General features: G+C 37.6%; 1 long non-coding RNA gene and 1 pseudogene across 1 annotated transcript; one reads left to right on the plus strand and one right to left on the minus strand.

Annotated features, from left to right (window-relative positions):
• The first annotated feature begins 60 nt into the window (after positions 1 to 60).
• Positions 61 to 6,089, plus strand: LOC116256756 (uncharacterized). Its single transcript, XR_004173194.2, has 4 exons — positions 61 to 128; positions 562 to 705; positions 1,147 to 1,230; positions 5,953 to 6,089. It is a non-coding gene; the product is annotated as an uncharacterized LOC116256756 (long non-coding RNA).
• Positions 6,090 to 18,429: 12,340 nt separating this feature from the next.
• Positions 18,430 to 18,993, minus strand: LOC116256586 (probable aquaporin PIP1-2; annotated as a pseudogene).
• Positions 18,994 to 22,640: the final 3,647 nt, after the last annotated feature.

Consider the following 22,640-nt stretch of genomic DNA (forward strand, 5'->3'; position numbering starts at 1 on the left):
CTCCACCTGCGTGAAGAGGAAGGCCTGACGTTGGGCTCTCCTTCTTCGTCTCTCTCGCTGGTTCAAACTTGGCACAGAGGAACAAGTGGTGAAAGAAGGCGCAGGGGCGGCAGAGGTGAAGAGTGGCGGTGCGGAGCCCCTCTCGATTCCTCTTTGTCTCTTTTATCTTCTCTTTCTTTCTCGCCCTCTATCGCATATCTGTTCTTCTCCCTCTCTGTCCTGAGTTTTGTCGCGGCTTGCTCCATCGTTCCTTGTCTCTCTGCACGCTCTCTCTCTCCCGCCAGCCTCCTCTTGCCCTCACCGTCAATCAATCTCCCCTTCTACTCTCTCTCCTGCCAGTGTTCTTTCATCCTCCTTATGTCCCACTCTCTCTCTCTCTCACTCTCTCTCTCTTTTTTTTTTGTTTTTCTTGCCCCTGTTTGTCTCTCTCTCTCTCACGTGTCTCTGCTCAGCCGAAACCTCTCCTGCTCAATCGGATGCTCTCTTCTCTCATTAGATTTCTCTTTGTCTCTCTTTTTTGCTCATTCTCAGCCTCTTTGATGTTGTTGGGTTGGATTGCAGCTAGGGGAATACGACTTTCTCCTCATACCAGCCAATAGAAAGGGTTGAAGGCCATGACAACATATAACCTTGGTCGTATGGGAATCAGTTGAGCATTGGGGTGGCTGATGGGGACACTATAGCAGCTAGGACTCTAAAAGAAGGGTGAGTGAGGCCTAATCGAGTCTATTTTGTCTAATGTTTTCCTTGAGTGCATGAATAATTATTATTTGAGTCTGTTAGATTCAAGATTGAATAATTAGGGCACACAATAGAGACTTTATTACGTGGGAGAAGGCCTAGGATTGTTTTGGAAGGGTGAGGATCGATGTATATTTTGTTGGATGTTACAACGCATGTGGGGAGGGAGCACCAAAGTTGCTTTGTACGTTAAATTTATGGCTTGGTGGAAAGATGAAACATTTAAGTCACTAGGATCCGGATGTACACAAGGGTGTGAAGGAAATATCCTCTTCTGGGTGATTCTTTTAATATATGCTATTGTTCGAGTCGATGACCTACGTCTCAATAGTCATATTTCTTACTTAAACAGATTTTAGAGCGAAGGAATGAAAAACTTATTACTTTGAATGATTTTTTTTGCAGGTAACCAGGCACCTCGAGTAGACCTTGAGCATCAAGATTCAGAGCTCGATGTGATATTGGGGTGTTTGTAGCGATGTGCGATAGGTATGGTGGCATTCCAGACAAATACTTGCATGGGGCCAAATTTAAAGTGTGTACTTTTTAAAATCATTGGATCCTATGATTGTGTTTTGTTGAATGATGTGTGCTATCACATGCTTCGTGTAGCATATATGTGATTGAATGAATATGAGTTTGGCGATTATTTTTAAATTATTACGCGAGGGCAAATGTATGCTAGAAACTATAATTACTTAGGACAGATTAGGCAGGGTATCAAGTCGAGTATCTCATCGACCCCGATGGTGCAATAGTGAGCATCATAGCATGATATTTGCATATGATAGACTGCGAGCCAATCACGGATCAAGACTACGCTCAATGGTTCAGCTAAATTTTTGTATGATGTGATTGCTATGTTTGATTGATGTGAATGTTATAATATTTTCGTTTGCATTGTCATAAGGTAGTGGTGTAATGAAATAAATTTGAAGGGTAGAAGTACCCATAAATTATGATGGCTAGCTAAGAGTTTTGACTGAATGTATAACCCTCTTATGGAGGTGTTTTGAGTATAAGTGTACTCGTAAAGTGAACCAACCCTACCGGTTCTATTGTGAATGTGCCCTCATAATAATAAATTAAGAAAGAATAATTGATGGGAGACCAGTGGGTTATCGTGATATGTTTGGGATATGTCTGGCTCTCGCCATTGGTCTCACTTGCTCGAAGTGTAGGCAGTGGAAAGCCCTATGATATCATTGGGTTTTGTACTTGGAGCGTTGCTCTCCTACCTTTCCAACCTGAGTGTCTTAGGGAAGGCTGAGCAACTCTCATTGGAATTCACACATCTATAAATGAGAGAAGGATAGAGAACTTACCAACTGTCGGGATCTTAGGGAGCTTCAAGCATCTTCTTTCCATTTTACCTCATAAAAATCTAAAGAAAATCTCCATAATAATAACAAACTGTTTGGGAGACATTCATGTTTATATTGACCACCCAGCTCCCCATTAACCTGGACATTAGAGGAGGCTGATGATACACACAACATAACTTTCCTAATCCACTGTTCATGAAGGTTGAACACCTTTATGGCATTCTCTAAGAAAGTCCAATTAACAGAATCATAAGGCTTCACCATATCAATCTTGAAACATAATGCTCCCTTCTTAAAGCTGCTTAAAGACTGTACTAGCTCATTAGCTAGCATCACATTGTCAAAAATGTTCCTTCCCTGAATAAACACAGCCTGCTGGTTATTAGTAATCTTTGACAAGCAGCCTCTCATTTGATTAGAGTGCTATCGGATGGTACAAATGCACATTGGTCAGTCCCATTCCTTTAGGGATCATAACTATAGGGCACTTCGTCCATCTGAATTAAAGATAGCTTTTCGAGCATCTTTCATACAAACAGGCTTGAGAAGCTATCTATTGTCCTCATCATGAAACTTAGGGCCCTCAATCAAATCAGGAAAGGGGCAAACCTAAACCAACTTACTGACCCAAGAGTTTAAAGTAAAACTCATCACAAATTCTCTTGAGATCAGCCTGATTAGAATACGAAACACCATTGTCAACCAATTCAATGACACATTTTCTAGAGGATCGTCCCCTAGCTAAAGCTAGCTGGTGTTTCTATCACCCTCCACAATCCACACGGATCTAGATTTAATCCTTGTTTTTGCTTCCTCTTAAATCAAAGAAATATCTAATTCGTCCCTAATCATTCTTTCATATTCAGCCACAGCTCTGTCACCAACTCTATTCCTCTTTGAGCATTTTTAATTTCTCTTTGCAGGTTTTGAGTTCTTGTAGAAAGATTGCCAATTTGAAGCTTGTGCCATCTCGCGAGATCATGCCTTATGGCCTCCAACTTCAGTAAAAGGCTAATCATTGGACAGCCATAACTGGTCTTCTCCACACATGTTGCGCAACTTGATGTCAACATTCCCTCAATCCCCAACTAGAGTAATATTAAAAGATATGGTGACTATAATGCCAGTTGGGGTTCTCCAAAGTCCAAACACGTAGCCACTAAAGCATTGTGGTTCAATATATATTGTCCAAGGATGGACCTTCAATCTGCATCATGTACCCCAATCTTCAAACTATCGTTGATTCATTAAACTCCACTCTAAACTAAAAAGTATCAATTCATCACCACATTAGTTATTTGTCCAAGAGTAACAACAATTCTCATCATCGATAACTAAAAAGCCACAAGTAGATAATAATTTATTGAAGCTTCTACAAGGTGACCGGTTGGGAGATCTACCATTCTTATCCAAGCTACCTCTAAGAGCATTGAACTATTCTACGAGGAAACAAGGTTCCATGCATTTGCCCACTAATAAAGAAAGGGTCCTCAACTTACCAGCTTTTGAAGCAAAGGATAGATGGTACGTACATTCCTAGCTCCTATATAAGCATGCATACAATCGGCAATGAATTCACATTTTAGAAACACCCAATTTGTCTTTGAAGCAAAAACTCACGAACTTCAAAGGGATCCCATCCTCCAATGATCTTGGCCCTACCATGTTTGAAAGCATCTTGGATCCCTCACCTTTAGTGTTTCTTCCTCCATGAGATAAGGCAATATATTCTAAGCATTAGAGGCAAGAGGGCAACTTCGATTCCTAACCACTTTGAACTCAAACATAGGTCAAATATCTTCTTGAAATGGATATTTATCCTCCCCATTAAGAGTTGATACAAATGGGTTGGTCAAAGATTATGTTTCCATAAACCCCAACTCATTGTTCTTTGCCATCTTCTTGAACCGGCTTTTCCATTCTTTCTAAGAAAATTGAATCCTTATGATTTCCTTCTTTGTCATTAGTGATAGGCCACTTGGATGCCTTCTATTTAAGACAGTTCTCAAGGCCATGAGAATTGACTTTGAGTCGTCTGCAAAAGTGAATTTTCCCTCCAAAATTAATGGTTGCATCAAAGTTCTTCCTCCAGTGAAAGCAATAGCAACTACTGAGCAAAGAACAAATTTGAGGAGCATATAAACGCATATTCTGGACAATTAGCCCTAGAAAAACCTTTGGTAGGACTATTGATCTCAATTAGATCTCACTTAAGGGAATTGATGTTGAGAAAATCAGTACTTTTAGGAAGAACTTCTATTTTTTTTTTTGAAGATTTTTACGTAGTTGCCATATTGTGTACAAGGAAAGAGGTGATATTCTACTTTATGGAAAGTAGAAGAATGTTTCTCTAAATAAAGGCATCTACTTCCATTCTATTGAAATTACCCATTGAGTGACTGTTGTAAAACATGTTCTATATGTGGCCTTGTAATCTGTACAATGAATATCAAGGGAAATTAAGAAGCTCTTACCTTCTTGTGGATGTAGACATGATAAGCCGAACCATGTAAAATGTGACTCTTTTGATTTTGATTATTTTCTATTACTCTTTTCTTAATAGTATGAAAGATAAGTTCCATACTTGTGCTTTGAATGGTTTTAATGGTGTCAGAATTGGAAAATACTTGTAGAGACATGCAATGATCAGAATCAACAGCATTGTAGAATACAAGATGGTATTAATCCTACCTTAAAGATCATCAAAACCACTAAATGGGCTCAATTACTTGACTTGGGAAAAATCAGCCACGTTGTTTCTAAACGACAAATCCAAGCTAGGTCATGTTATTAGAAGCAAACAAGGCTAGCCTATGAAGATCCAAAACTAGAAGAATGGGAGTCCAAAAATCATATTGTCATGTTGTGGTTAATTAATTCTATAGACAAAAAAATCAACCGTAGTTTCTTTTTTTTAGCAATGGCAAAAGAAGTATGGGATACTGCGCGTGAATTTTTTAAACAACAATATAATTTGGCTAGAAGATTTTAGATTACTCAAGAAATTCACAAATTGAAGAAGGGAGATATGGCATTTTGAAAGTACATGAGTCGATTGTGAGCTTTATGGATGAGTGGGAATCATATACCCCCAGTACTAATAATGCAGCCACCTTGGAGAAAAATAGTGAACATAAAAAATTATTTCAAATGTTGTCTGGTCTTCACCCAGAATACAAACCTCTTCACAGCCGTGTAATCATGACCACTGACCTACCAGAACTACATACTATACGTTCTATTATTATGCATGAAGAATGTAGAAGACATGTCATATACCCATTCACCAAGGAGGCTGACACTAGTGATTCCAACGCTTCTCTTTTATGAGCAAGCATAAAGAATTAGGACAAAGTGCAAGTATGAATATTAAGGAAAGGAAAAAATGTTTTTCCACTCACTGCAAAAAAGAGAACTGCATGAGAAATAAGTGCTAGAAATTGACCAAGAAGCTCAATGATGGAGGAAAACTCAAAGCTGCCCAATGTATGAATAAGATCAAGGGGAAATTCCAATATCTATGGAGAAACAAAATGCAGCAACATTGGCTACTAGAGAGAAAACCGATAGTCTAGTAACTACAGCTTGTTGTCTATGTTTAATGAAAAATATTGTTTTGTGGATTTAGATGCATCTGACAACATGACAAGTGACAAAAATTCTTACGACATCATTTAAAGCATGATCTGTTATTAAACCAGTGACCATAACTAATGCAGAAAGATAGAAGCTATAGGGAAAGGTGCAATATTTTTTTTAATAAAAAAATTACATAGATGATCTCTATATGCATGCTCTAACATTTTTTCTTCTATCTGTTACCCATGTGATTAGAGAATATAACTATAATATAATTTTTTCACCATTTAAAGTTATTGTTTATTAGGATCAGAGCATAGGGGTGATGATTCGTGAAGGATAAGAATTCTAAAGCCTTTACTATTTTCAATAGTATTAATAAGGCAATAGCAGCCAGCAGCAATAAGGATGTGGAAGATTATGGCATGCATGATTAAGTCATCCATTGGACTATGTTCTACGAAGATTAAAGCCTAGTTTGAATCTTGATTGTGGGATATGTGAAATTTGTAGATATGCAAAACTTACTCTTCTATCATTTCCTATAAACTTTATCTGAAAAAAGCCTTTGATTTAGTTCATCCGGATATTTGAGGCCACACATAGATTCTTACAATGGTATTAAATATTATCTCCCTTTCGTAGATGATTTATCTCATGTTGGATGGAAATTTTTCCTAAAAAACAAGGACAAGGTTTTCATGAAATTTCAAAATTTTTACAACATGATATACACATAGTTTGGGGAGTGGATTAAGGTGTTGTGTACCAATAATGGCTCTGAATATATACACAACTGATTTGTAAATTTTATAAATCAAATGAGAATTGAACATCAAACATCATGTAGAGAGACTCTACAACAAAATAGAGTTTCAAAAAGAAGGAATAATTACCTTCTTGAGCTTACTCGGGCACTAACCTTTTAGGGAGAAGTACCTGAAAGGTTTTGGAATGAGACATTTCAACTACAAATTACATAACAAACCGTCTCCCTAGAAGATATAGCAAAAATAGATCTCCTATTAAAGTGCTTAAAAGCAAAAAATACTCTATAGAACTCCTTAAAAATTTGTTTGTATTGTCTACGTCTGGAAACACCCTAAACAAAGAAACAAATTTCAAACTCATGCCATTAAGTGTTGCTTTTATGGAGTATTCTCCAACCAAGAATGGTTATCAGTGTTATGATTGTATTTCTAAACAAAGGCTTATCTCGTGATGTAAAGTTTGATGAATCACAAGCATATTTTCAAAACTGTCTTTAGGGGGACCACTTGAATCGCCTTCAAGGGAAGCATTCTAAGATCAATAAAAATTCTCTACTACTTCCCAACCTACCATCCGCAGATGAAGCAGTGCCAAACCAAATGCAAAATGAAGGTGAGACTGAAAATGAAAATCAACATGAAGGGAGAAATGAGATCTACTTCTGATGGTTTGATCAAGTGCATCAAAAACACCCAACAAGTTGTAGTGACTATGTCATGATGAGCAATAAAAAATGTCTAGTCTAGGCATATGTTAATTATAACTCTTGTTCTCATAATCAAGTTGTTTTTTTGATACGGTGATCTGAAACACGTTTTGAAGAGGCATATCAAAATTCAAATTGGAGAAATGCTATAAATGGGGAAATTAATTCCCTTATAAAAAATGATACGTAGGATTTGGTTCCTCTTCCAAAAGGCAAAAAGGTAGTCAATTGCAAATTGATATTCAAATTGAAATTTAGGAGTGATGGTTCTCCAGGTCGTCACAAAGCTCCCCTAGTTGCCCTCAACTTTTCTCAACCAGAGGGAGTTGATCAATGATCAATGTCCAAACAATCTTGTCCATTGCATATAATATGGATTGGAAGCTATCCCAATTGGATTTCAAAAAACCTTTCTTCAAAGCAATCTACATGATGAATTATATATGAACACACCACTGGGATTGGAACATGATGAAGGGGATAACATGGTGTGTAGATTAAATCAGTCGATCTATGAACTCAAACAATCTCCTCAAGCTTGGTACTCAAAACTGAGTTCAACATTTATTGACTTCAAATTCAAAAGGTGCATATCTGACAATTCTTTATTTGTTCATCAGACTAAGGAGAGCTCCACGTTGGTCTTAGTCTATGTCAATGACATCATCATCAACAGAAACAATCACACTATGATTAAAAAACAAAGAAATAATAATTACGTCAGCAATTCGTAATCAAGGATCTAGGAAGATTGAAATATTTTTTCGGCATAGAAATAAGTAACTCTAAGAAAGGTTTAGTGCTAGTGCAACTTTACCATTCCCCAAAATTTTACATGTAAACGAAGGGGCGATCATGATAGGACAGTATTAATGAGGTCTTTTGCAATCAAATTTTTTTATGTAAACAAATTGGTGCTTGTGATAGGATGTCATTGATGGGATATTTTGCAATCAAATTTTTTCTTGTAAACATTTGTCAAGTGAACTGCTCATATGATTTTCCTTTATCAACGAAATCCCTAGGCAAGATATCTCTTTCCTAACTTTTCCCAAGTGGGAAACATCTTTATGATGAAAACTATAGGTTAGGTACCACCAACTACATGAGTTGCAAGATACAAATGCATAAAAGCAATTTGCTCAAGTATTTCAACAAAAAGCGTATGGTTTCATTTAACATGTTACTCACTTCCATCATCTTTTCTTTGAAAGAAAAATGGGTTTGCTTTTTAAGGGTACATAAAACAAGAAGGGAGAAAAAAACCCAAAATTCTCTTTGTTTGGTCTTACAACTTTGACTAACTTGCACCCCATTGGTCCGCCACTAATGACTAGGCTGCGCCAACCATGCAGCTAGTAAGACAAATGGCTTGAACCCAGGCTGGCCCTCGTTCAGAATGTGGTCCAAACCCTGTGCTTGATCCTTTCAGTCTGCACCATTTGCTTCATCAAAGCATCCTCCTCCTAGCTTAGCACCACTTAGTTCATAAGAAGTGGAGGAAGGTGGCTCTCCACCCACCTTTGTTGGCTTAGAATGGCTTGATCATCTACATGTTCACCATGGTGTTTCCCATGTAGAGTTACATGACAAGCAACTCAAAGCAGATGTTGATATGATGGTTGGCATTGGAATTGTTAATTAGTATGAGGGTGAGTTTGCCATTAAGAAGGTTGGGCGAGTCAAGGTAGATGTTGTCAAAGGCAGTAGGAGGGATATCGATGGAGAGGAGGTAGGGATGGATGGCAAAGAAGAGGACAAGAGTGAAGACAATGAAGATGATGATGAAGAAACAACTGGTTCATAATAGTGTTCTACCTCATCTTCACCATCATTATCATCATCTCTTCCGCCTTCCCCCTTGTCCTCTTCCTAACCTTTTGTCCCGAGCTCCTGACCATCAACATCCCCATTGCTGCCCTTGGCAGCGTCAACCTCTATTTGTCCACCTCCTTGATAGTGATTCCATCATAGTACTCAACATCTCTAATGCTAACCATCAGATCAACATCCATTTCAAGTTGCTCATCATCGAACTCTACATGGTCAGCACCATGATGGCCACACAGATGCTGGAGCCATTCCGAGCAAACAAGGGTGCGCAGACGCCCGCCTCCATCATATTCCTAATGAACCAAGTGGTGTTGGGTGAGAGAAGGTGACCTTGGTTAGGCAGATGGTGCAAACCAAAAGGATTAGGTATGATGTTTGAACCACATTCTGAACCATGGGAAGCCTGGGTCTAATCCATTTGTCTTACTGCCTAGGTGGTTGGGCGCAGCCTAGTCGTTAAAGCTTAAAGATTGTGCACTACCATGGGAAGCCTGGGTCTATTTCATTTGGGACTCTATGCTAATGTTTTTTTTCAGTGTTCTCAATCATAGTACCTACCAAAGTTTAAAGATTGTGCACTGCCAAAAACGTAGCCAAATGGAGGGAGGTTGTGAACTAAATGAACAAATGGATAACAGAGGTAATGGCTTTTCAAGAGAGCAAAGAATGTTGCAAGGACCAGGAAGAAGGCTCACAAAAGTTGATCTTTATAAAATTGCCCCTAGATCTGAAAAAGAAAAAAGTAAAAAAAGGAGGCCCAAGGCTGGTTTTGAAAGAATGCTAGGACATCCAATAGGGTGGCTGGTAACTATACAACTGAAACAAAACTCAATAAAACTAGCGTAGGGGCTTGAGAGAAGCCAAAAAGTGAGAGTTAACACTGACAGAAAGACTAGACAAAAGAAAAAAGAAAACTTTAAAAGTAGCTGGGCAACTGAGATATGATGAGGCAAGTCGAGCTCAAGGATGAGGAAATCATGGAGAATTAAGAAAGGAGAAAGATCAAGCAAAGATAAGTTGCCATGGAAGTGCAAAAAAAGGCGAAGTGGAAAAGAGCAGAGATGGAAAAGTGAAACAACTTTTTGACAAAATCACAAAATATGCTTCGGGGACAAAAGCACGTATCCAACCAAGAAAGCAGTGACCAAAACTATAAAAATGCATTGTAACACTCCAAATATTTAGTCCCATAGTGAAGATTTTGATAAATCATCAAGGGCTTTTAACATGATGGTTAAGAATTTGATTGTCATAGTTACTAGTATTTTTGGGGCTAAAATCAAAACTGTTAGGAAGTAGATTGGATCTGAAAGAGCAAGAAGCCCAACATGAGAGCCGGTTCAATACTCGGGCATGGGGGGTCTCATATATGCAGTAGCATGTGTCTTAAGAGGGTAAATTATAGCACTTCAAAAGTTTAATCTCATATTTAAGATTATAGGAAATCTTCAAGGGCTTGTAAAGGGGTTAGGTAAGTGGTTGATTGCCCTTGTTTATAACCTTTTTGAAGATGGAGCTGAAGCTACTGGGGATGAGTTGTTATTTACCAAATGAGAAGTTTGAGCTTGGTGTGGAAGAGGGCTATGTTGTTGCACACATAGTACCAAAGAAAAAATGCGAGCTAATAGGATCAAAAGCCTTGGTGAAAGAGAGAGAGAATAGGAGGTTGTTTTCTTCACTACCAAAGTGGTAGGTGTAACATCCAAAGAGGAAAAAGGGAGAATCAAAACAAGTGGTAGCCTACAATGTATGCCCATGTGCTTTATCTTCTTCTACTCCATATTTTTGAACAAACATCAATATATTATTTTATATATCTAAGGGTCTTTACTTCACCAACTCATGACAGTGCAGGAAAGAAAGCTTTTAATATTGTTTCTTCTTATCTTGTAACATAAATATGGCTACAACATAAGAATATACTATAGGCAATCTTAATTTTGCTTTTCAAGATACTTGAATTAATGAAGTGGATTCATTTCCATTTTCACAATAGACGTTGACTTCATTTAGACAATGCAGAAAGGAAATTTGTATATATGGCCTCATCAAAGAGAGAGAGAGAGAGAGAGAGAGAGAGAGAGAGAGAGAGAGAGAGAGAGAGAGAGAGAGGTTACAATTTCTTTTTATGTCAGCAATCTTTGTATTGTTTGCAATTTTCATGTTATAGGAACAACAAGATATGATATCATGATATATCCAAGTTAAAGGAAGTGGTCTTTAGTATTCAATGTGTCTATTGTAGCATAAATTAGTACCCTTCATTAGTTTGCCTCCACTTGTGGATGAATATACCATGAAAACAGTCTTAATTTCTAGAGTAATACATAGATTTCCTTGTCTTTCAATATTTTACATATGGTAAATAAAATATAAAAGAAATCATAGAAATTGTCTTTCCTTCACCTATTCAGAATGGTGCAAGGTAGGAAACACTTTCCCTTTCTTTGTCCTATATTGGAATAGAAATATGGGCATAAGCCATTTCCTAATATCTCTTTCATATTTGACTTAATAAAGCAAATTCATTGTTGTTTAAGCAAAATTTTTTTACTTGCATCAATTTAGAAGGGTATATGATAGGAAACACTTTATTTTCGCATTTTATTTTAGAATAGAAATATGGTACAAGGCATAAGCAGTAACTATTGACAATTGAAATTTTCCTTTTCATAAGATTTGATTTAATGAAATGAATTCATTGTGATTTAAATGAAAGATTTTTACTGTACTTATTAAATGAACAGTTTAGTGTGTGTGTTGGGGGGGGGGGGGAAGGGAGAGAAATAGAGAGAGCGGAATTGGCTATTTCCTTGCAAGGAAGTCAAGCAGTGAGACATGATACCTTGAGACATTTATGTTAAATGAGGTCATGTTTACTATTCAAGGTGTTTCTTGTAGTATAATTTGTTTCTCATCTATAATTTTCTCTACTTATGAATGAATATATATATGAAAGTATTCTTATACACTAATATAAACAGTACTCTCATTATTCAATAATTCACTTTGAGCTACATATATACATTATTCATGGGGACAGGGCAATGAACAAAGAAATTCAAGCTTGACCATGGTTTTCTTCTACCATTAAATAGATAACTTTTATTGATGTTGGCCTGAATACCTTTAACGAAGCATCGTAACCATTCGTCTGTCCCATGATTGACATAAGTATCAAGTTCTAGATGCTACCATGACTATAAATATATTGATATTTGACTAATACTTCACGTTGTGTCAAAATCTAGAAGTTTCTTTAACACAAGATTGATTTTTCAGAGAAAAATGTTAATGAACTATGACATGTAACATGAAGTATCCAATGGTCTATACACCTTTATTTGGACATGGTGCACCAAAATTTTGAGCATAAAGTAACCAAAAGTAATAGGTAACATTTAGGTTTCTTAGATAGTGTGACTTGCATATTCAGGCCAAGCTCCTTGTTATAAAGAAATCTAAAGATGCTTTCTTTACACCCATTCCTGCTTGCATGTTATTCCTGATGCATGGAATGACATCAATGTGACCAGTGCAAGACATACAAGTAGACACTATATGTATTGTATTGTTACAAAAATAATAAAGATAAATTACCTAGAGAAAATGTGCAATTGGTATTTTATAGCACATTATTTTTCCTAGTTACATTTTGGCAGTAAAAACAAAACACAATAGCTTTAGCACAAACTTGGTGCCAATGAATGCATCAGAGCTGCGCTAGACCTGTTCGCACCACTACTTCCTTGGGTTGCACACTAAGCTGGTACAATGATAATTTTGTTCATTGGTTATGACCATTGCTTACCACAACATTTGTTGTGGATAATATATCATGTGTGGAACTACTATTCTCTATATGAGCACATCATTTATTTGGTTCAACGTGCCATTTTGTTTTATTTAGAGTGTAAATGAGAGCAAGAGTTAACAGGCCATCTTATTTGATTTGAGGGAGTGGGGGAAGGGGTTCAATGAAGTCACGAGAGAGAAGTGAATTGGAGAGGAGCATAGTCGATTATTAATCACTCTCATCCCTCATCATGGATCAATCCATCAGCATTAATCGATTGATTAAAGAGCAAAATGAAGCACTTTTTGGAGATCTTGAGTATTTGAAAGGCTTCCAAAGGTCTAATCAAGGGAGATTGAGATAGAAAGTTTTCCTTCCTTGCTGGATAGAGAGTGTAGAAAATATGCAAAGCAAGAAGAAAACTCAGGCCCAATAATTTCAGCAAGGCTTCAAAGAAAAATTGTTTGTTAGCTTGCCATGCTTCAATATTTATTCAGTTGTATATGCCATTACAAACTCTATAACAACTATCCTTCTATACATTTCTACTCCATAAGTATAGTAATATATCAATACAAATTTTCTACACTTCGTTACAACAAAAAGACATTAAGCAAATAGAGGATACAAAAATAACCAGATCTCATGGCTAGACACCACATTCATGAGAGCTCATGAATGTGGTGTCTAGCCGTGAGATCTGGTCATTTTTCTACCTTTTTCTAATGTGAAAGAAAACGTCAATGTAGAGAATGTCGCTAATACTAATTTCACTGTTGTTTTTAATCACCCTAGTAAAAGTATGCACATCAATGACACTGAAAGAAATGGCATTGGGGGCCAAAATTTCCACAACTTTAAAGAAAAAAAGTATTACTGCCACTACTATAGATTTGTTTTTACTGACTCAAATCACATTACTGAAGATGATGAACTACAAATGTTATAGCAGTGATATAGATCACTGTTATAAATGATGGAAGCCTAACTTTCCACAAAATTAAAGCAAAAGGTATTAATGACTGTTTGAAGCTCCACTAAACATTTTGTTTTTATTGACTTCAGTCATGGTGGTAGAGATAACTGCAAATGCTATACCGATGGTGTATCTCACCCTTATAAATGTAGCAGGTCTACACTACTTCCTTTTCGACTGCTATATCCTCAAGATTTTGGTGACCCTTGTCATCTCTATCTTGCAGATTATTTAACAAAACAAAGCAATTTTTTTTAAAACATTATATATCAAAACCTATAAACTTGAAATTTATGAAACATAGAAGTATTAAACTTTTAAAGACCGTGAACACCAAACTTATTGTTTATAAGCTTTAAATTATTAACCATACAAAATATTAAGATTTTAAATAACTAAGCTAATAAAGTTAAAGTGCAAATGTAAAAATGATCACGAAACTTGCTCATCTTATTAGTCTGGAAAAAACATTAGTGAAGTGAATAAGAGAGAGAGAGAGACAGAGAGAGAGACGGAGAGAGTGAGAGAGCGATGTGTGTAAGTAACCTAGGATAGTAAAATGTTGTAGGAAAAGAAGGGAGAAAGACAAGGTGGGCAGCAGGATAGTGCTTTTCTTTTTGAACACAATAGATGACCTTTAGAGGCCATTTGGCAGCAGGAACACTTTGGAAATGGTTCATGAATTTGTCACAAATATTCAGGCAGATTCGTGAAATACTAAAACAAGTGTTATATGACCATACCTAACCTTTACATCAGATTCATGGAACACTCACAAAATGTTTCTGCTATCAAATGACTCCTTAATGACACAAAGGGATATCGAGAAATCACAACTACCTTAATGGATTGCAGAGGACATCATAGGGTAAAAATATATTGAGAGATCCAATCCAAGTAGCTGAACCAATTGCAAAGGAGACCCCACAATCGATTGTATTGCCTAAAAGCATGTGTTAATTCCAACTGGCTGAACCGATTGCAAAGGAGACCACACAGTCAATTGCATTAACTAAAAAACATGTGTTATTTAAGGAAGGTGGTAAAGGGAGGGAGGTTGGAAAGATATTGAGAGATCCAATCCAGCTAGCTCAATAGATTGCAAAGTAAATCATATGGTGAAATGTTAGGAACCAGACTCTCTCACACTCACTTAATGCACCAAGAGAATAGAAACCAGAAGAAGAGAAACACGAAGAACACACAAAGATTTTACATGGTTCGGAGACAATGTTCTCCTATGTCCATGGCATCCACACAGAGCATTTTTCATTATTATGATAGAATATAGAGTACATGCAAAACGACACCCTTATAACATGAGATTAAAGCAAAACCTGCAAAGCTATCAAGTATGGATCAGGCACCACACTCAAACATAAAGGATATTGAGAAATCCAATATAGTTGGCTCAACCGAACGAAAAGGAGATTACTCAGTTGATTGTGTTGCCTAAAAAAATTGCATTAACTAAGGAAGGTGATAGATACTCCCAACAAAAAAGAGGCAAGTCAACCAGGTGACTTTGGAGATAATGTTGACATTGGTAAATGTGGTGAAAAAATCTCAGCAGCTCATGTTAGCATATGTAGCATTGACCATCATGGAAATATTGCAACCTTACCTAAAATAAAAGGGAGAATGGAGCTATTGCTCCATTATATAACAAAGAAGCTTTTCACCATGATTTGATATAGTTGAAAAGACGTTCTCATGCATGTAGGTGGTTCAATCCATAGAATCAAGTAAATTTGTGTATATTCTCTTTTTGAGCACTGGTTTTCATGCATCCATTGCATTCTATCAAGTTCATCCTTTGCAATCCATCTTCACCGTGTACTTTGCCTTCTTCCTCAAAGGATAGGATGGATCTAAAAGATGGCACAAAACACCCAAATTTCTCCATATCTTGATCATGATTGTGTTTCCACCATTAGGTTTCTTTGCTTGTGAGGGATGCGAGGCAAGGGATAGTTTTTGTAGTTCTTTTTTTCAATTTCTATGGTTTTTCTTATTCAATTCACTTTTTTTCTTACTAACTTTCCTTGATGATCTCATATCACCTTGGATCTCAAATTAGAAATGAACAAATGCCCCCAGAAGAATTGGACATCCATGGTCTTTTGACTGAGTTCATGTTGCTAACCATGGATTTGTGTTGTGCCAATGCCGCAACTGCACCTGCACCTAGAGTCGTCGTGATTCCCATGCAATGATTATTTTAGTAGGTCCATAAGTCTTAGTAGAGTGTTAAAGCCCTACAACTCCTAAGAGTTAGTTGTGGTCATTGTGGGATTCTAAACTTTCTATGCATGACAATAGTTTATGATAGATTCACCTGAAAGCTATATATTGAGCTATGAATTTCATTGATAGGAATTGTATCATGCTTGTTGGAATCATCTTCTATGCTTTAGAAATTCATAATTTTCAAAATGACAAACTTAGTTTCTTTAATCGCCTACTGTTAATAAATAGGGATGCAGTTGAGCTTGAGGGAGCTTGGACTGCTAGTCCATGAGTCAGACAATGAGCTGAGATGAACTTCCTCAACCTAAATGAGCTGACAATGTTTAAGCAACTACTTGCCAACATTGCTTTTGAGCATTCAACTTCATATTTAAGAGCAATGAGCTGACAATCATAAATGAGTTTTGTCACCTTATGATATATTAAACACCCAGCTTAACCCCATCATTGTAAGAAATGGGGTGTTCAGTGATAGTGCGCGCTAAATAATCAAATTATAATCAATCTAACATCTTCACCTAATACAATCCTTAGTGCTCGACAAACTACTTGAATGTCACTTTAACTGCGGTAAATCAACATTTATTCTAGGTAAATCATAAAAATAATGCTGAAAACGTTTGAGTTACTAAAGTTTAGATATCAATCTAACTTCTATATTTTCAAATGTTATTTTAAAAAATCAATTAAAAAATAAATGTTAAGTTGAATGCTCAAAAGCAATGAGACAAACTTCCTCAACCAGTAATCAAGAAACAAGAAGAAGATGGCCCTAACAGATCCTATCACTGATTGATGTCTCCCTCTTCAGCTTGTTCATGTCTTCCCTTCCAAGTTTTGGTTTCTAACTGATCCAATCACTACTTGATGCCTCCTCTTTGTTCCTAACCTAAAAGCCAATAGGTAGGGTTCTGACTAAGAAAGAGTTTGGAAAAGCTTGAGGAACAAAAAGGTATAGCTGGTTGTAGACCACATTCCACAAGGGAAGGATGATGTGGACGTAAGTCTTCAGGTAATCACAGTAATTAAACTGCTTAATAAAATAACTAAATCGGACGATTCTTTCCTTATGGGCATTGCTCAAGCAGTCCTTTCTTTCTAAGAAAGAACTATTCTAAGTAACAAGTTGACATTGCAGAACATAGACGTGACAGGTTTTACTTTGTTTGGCATGAAAAGATTGGCCTTAAGGGGGACCTTTAAAGGAAAAGGGCCTTTAGAAAAGGTGGGTGTTTGAAAAAGAAGAGAATGGAAATCACTTTTCATTAAAAAGAACTTATGAATGAAGATAACTTGATTGTTTTTCCTCTCGAGGGGGACCCTGATTTCGGCCACCCTTCATTTATCTCCTTCCCTGGTTTTTGTTCAATCCAATTCCTCTGTCTATTTATTGAGGAATAGTTGCAGGCATACCATTCACCACTCCTTGAGTCGCGAGGTAGCAAGCACTATCACTTTGAGACAAATCGATCTACAGAAACAACGAGAAGAAGACCTAGGACGGAATTCGCAAGGAAGGAAGGACTAACCCCCAACTACCTTGCGAGTTAAGGAATGGTGAATGGTATGCTTGCTACTATTCCTCAATAAATAGACAGAGGAATTGGATTGAACAAAAACCAGGGGAAGGAGATAAATGAAGGGGGACCAAAAAGTGATTCTCAGTCTCTTCTTTTTAAAAAACAATCAAGTTATTTTCATTCATAAGTTCTTTTTAATGAAAAGTGATTCCCATTCTCTTCTTTTTCAAACACCCACCTTTTCTAAAGGCCCTTTTCCTTTAAAGGTCCCCCTTAAGGCCAATCTTTTCAGGCCAAACAAAGTAAAACCTGTCACGTCTATGTTCTGCAATGTCAACGTAAGGCCAATATTTTCATGCCAAACAAAGTAAAACCTGTCACGTCTATGTTCTGCAATGTCAATTATGTTCTGCAATGTCAATGTGTTACTTAGAATAGTTCTTTCTTAGAAAGAAAGGGCTGCCTGAGCACTGCCCATAAGGAAAGAATCGTCCAATTTAGTTACATTATTAACCGGTTTAATTACTGTGATTACCTGAAGACTTATGTCCACATCATCCTTCCCTTGTGGAATGTGGACTACAACCAGCTCTACTTTTTTGTTCCTCAAGCTTTTCCAAACTCTCTCTTAGTCAGAGCCCTACTGTCCGTTAATTTGATCTAACGTCAACTGTAGCCATTCTAAGAAATTAAAAAGGTGCAAAACGGGCTTTTATCAATTTTTAACAAAACAAACTAATATTAAGGCAGTTACTTACTATAACTTACTATGAGACGGTTGATAATTGAAAAATCATGAAATTATCATTAGAATTCTCAAGACTTTTGCTGGAATTTTCAAACGACATATATATATATATATGTATATGTATATGTATATGGCTCTCCACCAGCACAAAACATATTTTTGAATGGTGTTACTGTTCCTACGGTTATATCCTCTTTGTTCCTCTACCACCTTCTGTCTCATACAGGCTCTTCTTCTAGCCCTTGATGACGCGTTTGCCGCTTATAGCCCCAAGCCACTACATCACCATGTAGAAGATGGCCCTCTCCAGCAACAGCCCAAAGGTCACCGTAGGGCTTATGTTCCCACCTGTTCAACACCACCATTAAAGATAGGGAGAGGGGTATGGAGAGAGAGAAGAAAGAGAGAGAGAGAGGGGGGGTTGCTATACCAGAAATGCCGGCGATGCAGTTGACAAGGACGAAGATCATGCCACCCAAGGACCAACTGATGCTCTGGATATCGGCGGTGCCAAACAGACTAAGGGATCTTTTAACCCCCATGACGGCGAGGATGGTTATGCAGAGGAAGAGGAAGGTGACATCCCAGCCTTTTAGAAGGACCACAACTTGAGCTGCCCGGCCTCAAAAAGGGGCACCGGTGGTGGCTTCTTGTAGTCCTTTTTCTAGCTTTGCACCGCTGTTTCGATTGGTTGCCCCTCCAAGAAGTTGCTTGTACTGAACCTAACATCTTCTTCCTTCCCCTCCATTTTCGATCATCATTCATCACAGGCTCTCTCCCTCTTATCTCTTTATCTATCTCTCCTCTCTTATTCTTCAATGTGCTGCTTTCCTTGTTGGCGATGGTGCACATGGCCGCCATTTATAGGATCAGGCCACTGAACTCTCCCGAAGTGTCCCCATCCACTGAAAATTTAACTCATGATTGTTTTTGTCCACCTGATGACCGCTTTTATGTTGACTAAATTCTCTTAATTTCCTCACACGGTAAATTTGTCTTTTCATCTCGAGTTGGCAGGGCCAGTTAAAAAAGCAGCAAAAGGAAGACATATTCTTTCATGTTTTCTCGTATTTTATTTAATACCTGTAAGAACCAGAAAACATTGCTGCTCTTGTTCAAAAAGACAAAAAGATACTAATACTTTAAATTCAAACAAATATGCAAAGCAATATTGCCCATATTATTATTTTTTTCTTTTACAGGGATATTATCCATATCAACCAATTCTTCTCCAATAGTAAACCTTATTCAGCCTGTGAATTCATGTTCTCTCCATCTCCAAGAAATAATCTAAGGAACTTGTTGGCACTTAATCTAAGGCAGCCGATCGAAACGGCGGTGCAAAGCAAGGACTACAAGGACCTGGTGCTGGCACTCGTATTCGAGGCTGGCAAGCTCAAGTCACGGTTGCAGGGCAAAGATCTCGGAGTTCATGGCCACCTTCCTCTTCCCCTACATCACCATCTTCACAATCATGCATGGGAGTCAAAACGTCTCCTAGTTTGTGCGGCATCCAGGGCATCACTTGGGCCTCAGTGGTATGACCTTCGCCCTGGTCTACTGCACCACCGGCATTTTTTGTATAGCACTCTCTCTCTCTCTCTCTCTAATGGTCGCAGTGAACAGGTGGGCACATAATGTTAAGAAAATCCCTGCAGATAATGTCGAGAAAGATAATAGCTAATGTTGGGCAGTGGCGTTGAGCCCGATCCCTTTCCCTCTATAACTGCAAAGGAGATTCTGCAGTTATGGAATTAAAACAGGAAGTAAATCAAATATTAAAGTTTCCGTTTTAATTCTTACCATAAGTCTTCATGCCATAACCGTAGCTGGGATTTGGGGAAATCCTGAGAGGCGATCTATAAAGCCCAGCCTCTATTCATCTAACTAAAAGGTTGAGAAATCAACTGCGCCTCTCAGAAGCAAACCCCCAAAATCAATTTCTCTCTTGTTTCTTTCTTCCTCTCTTGCTCACAGGTCTTGCATTTGACACGCTGCTGGTGGTGGACCTACTTCACAGACGTCGTTCCGCTGCTTAAGATTCAACATTGGTATCAGAGACATACTTGTCAAATTCCAGTAAGTGAAATTCGATCTTGATCTTTGTGGTGCCTGTGAAGATCATATTAACTGTGTGAGCATGCTAGTCGCCTGTGTATCATGCTGTTTTAAACACTAGCTTCTGAAAATATATGCATGCTAGGCTATATTGATTTGAAGCATGAGAGCAAGACAGCTCTTCGACTTCAAAATCTAGTAAAATCTAGTAAGTACGTTCGGGCTTTGTTGGTACCTGTGAAGCATACAAAGACACTTCCTATGTAGGCATGAATATCATCTGTCTATCATTCTTTTGATCATGGCTAATAAGTAGGAAGCATACTAGATGATAATATTGATCAAATTAGACATTCATGAAGCATGCTCAAGTTAGAAAGTTTACATAGAGTTATGTTACCTCGTTAGAAAGTTTACATAGAGTTATGTTACCTCTGCTCTATTGCTGTTTTCTTATACCCCTGTGTCCCAAGGGGACAGAGTAAGAGCCTAAGCATGTACGACGTTAAGATTTTTATTTTAAACAGTCTTTCAAAACTGTTTTGACTCTCAACAAGGGTCTGGCCAGGAACTCGCACAGGAGCAATTTTTTTTGGGGAAAGCCCTGAGAACGAGAATAAGAAAAGATGGGATTACCTTCGTGTTGTCCTCTGCGTTTTTTAAAGCCTGTGACAAATATCCTTTAAACCGACTCTCTGGTTCCCTCTGTCGCCGCGACAAAGCAAGATCAAAGGGGCAAACTGTTGCCCATGCGGGGAGGGAGAGATCGTCCTCTTCCCGTGAGCACCAACGTGAGGTTTCCTCTCCACCAACCGATCGACGCTGTTAGCTACAGACGCTGTCAACAAGAAAAAAAGGGAACGGCAGGTCGTTTTTCTTTTCTTCTTCGACCTTTCCTGTTGACCAAGAACGCCTGAGAGCGTGGGTCGGCCAGAGAGCGCCTGAGGGTGTGGGTTGGCCAGAGGCAGCGCCTAAATGAGTTGGTCGGCCGGAGACAGCGCCTGAATGAGTTGGTCGGCCGGAGGCGCACCTGAGATTATCAGTCAAAACGGAGACAGGGAGGTGCGGCGGGCAGAACCCTAGCAAAGGGTTCTCTCGAGAGGAGAGAGAGTGTCGAGTGAAGAAATGAGGAAAATTAGGTTCTGAGGGGTATTTATAGCATTTTTTAAAAAATTCCAAAAATAGTCCACTACTTGTGTATTATTTTTAAAAGGGCTGTTATTTTTACTAAAATTAAAGCCGCAACTTTTTTGCTGAAAAGTTTTTCAAAAAGAGGCTTGCGAAAGTTAATTTCAGTAAAAACCAGGAATTTAATACGAAATTGCGTGGTGGTACCCTCCAAGTTCTCATAAATTGCTGAAAGAGGGTTACAGTAAATTGTTTTGCAATTTTGGCAGAAAATAGAGATTTTTATGTACAATTACGTACTGGTACCCTTAAGCTTTAAAAAAAAAAATGCAGAAAAAGAGTTCTAAAAATAATTTTGAAGTATGAGAAGGGAACTGATGGTATAAAAAAATTTTAGTATGGGTTTTCTAGTGATACTTAAGAACGGTATTGGAGATCATTGATATATTATTCTTCTTATTGATTTCTCATGTATTAATGTTCTCTACTTGTCATGGAATTAATTCCAAAATGACTACAAGAGTGGGATCCTCGTGCAAAAAGCTGAAAATGGTCAGCATATATGCTTATGGATTTTTGTTATTTTGTGTATGCATGACCCAATGGCGTTATAAACATTGTGTCGTATTTGGATATGGATATTATGTTGAAACATGTTCATATTGGATCCACTTTATTTGTTTAAAAAAAAAAAACATATCAAATAAAGTGTTGATGTTATTGTGTGTGGAACCACATTGGTAAGATTTGAATTTAAATAATCTTTTGGATTTTTGCTTTGGATATAATTGTTGCTTAAGATAAAAACAAGTACTGCTATCAAAACTCGGAAGCAAAAGGGTTTTGAATATAAATTTGGAAATAAAAGAAGAAATTCACATTGTGTTGCTTCTTGATATACCTTAGACTTCTACATGGTATTTTCATTGTTTGTTTCATGTTTATTGTATAATTGTACTTTGCTTGCCATTACAAATTAATTCAGAAATGACATCAAGAGTGGGAGCCTCTGAATTAGCTAAGACTGAAAAACTAAATGGGACAAATTTTCATACATGGAAGCGGAGGATCATGTTGACGTTAACTCTAAAAAGACTGATTTATGTGATCAACAAGCCCTTTTCCACTTTAGGAGACAAACCTACTGATGGAGAAAAGAAGGAATATGAGGCTTTTGAGAATGATGACTTGATGACCAAAACCATCATC

Source organism: Nymphaea colorata, chromosome 6 (genome assembly GCF_008831285.2).
Source record: "Nymphaea colorata isolate Beijing-Zhang1983 chromosome 6, ASM883128v2, whole genome shotgun sequence".
NCBI classification, from domain to species: Eukaryota; Viridiplantae; Streptophyta; class Magnoliopsida; order Nymphaeales; family Nymphaeaceae; genus Nymphaea; species Nymphaea colorata.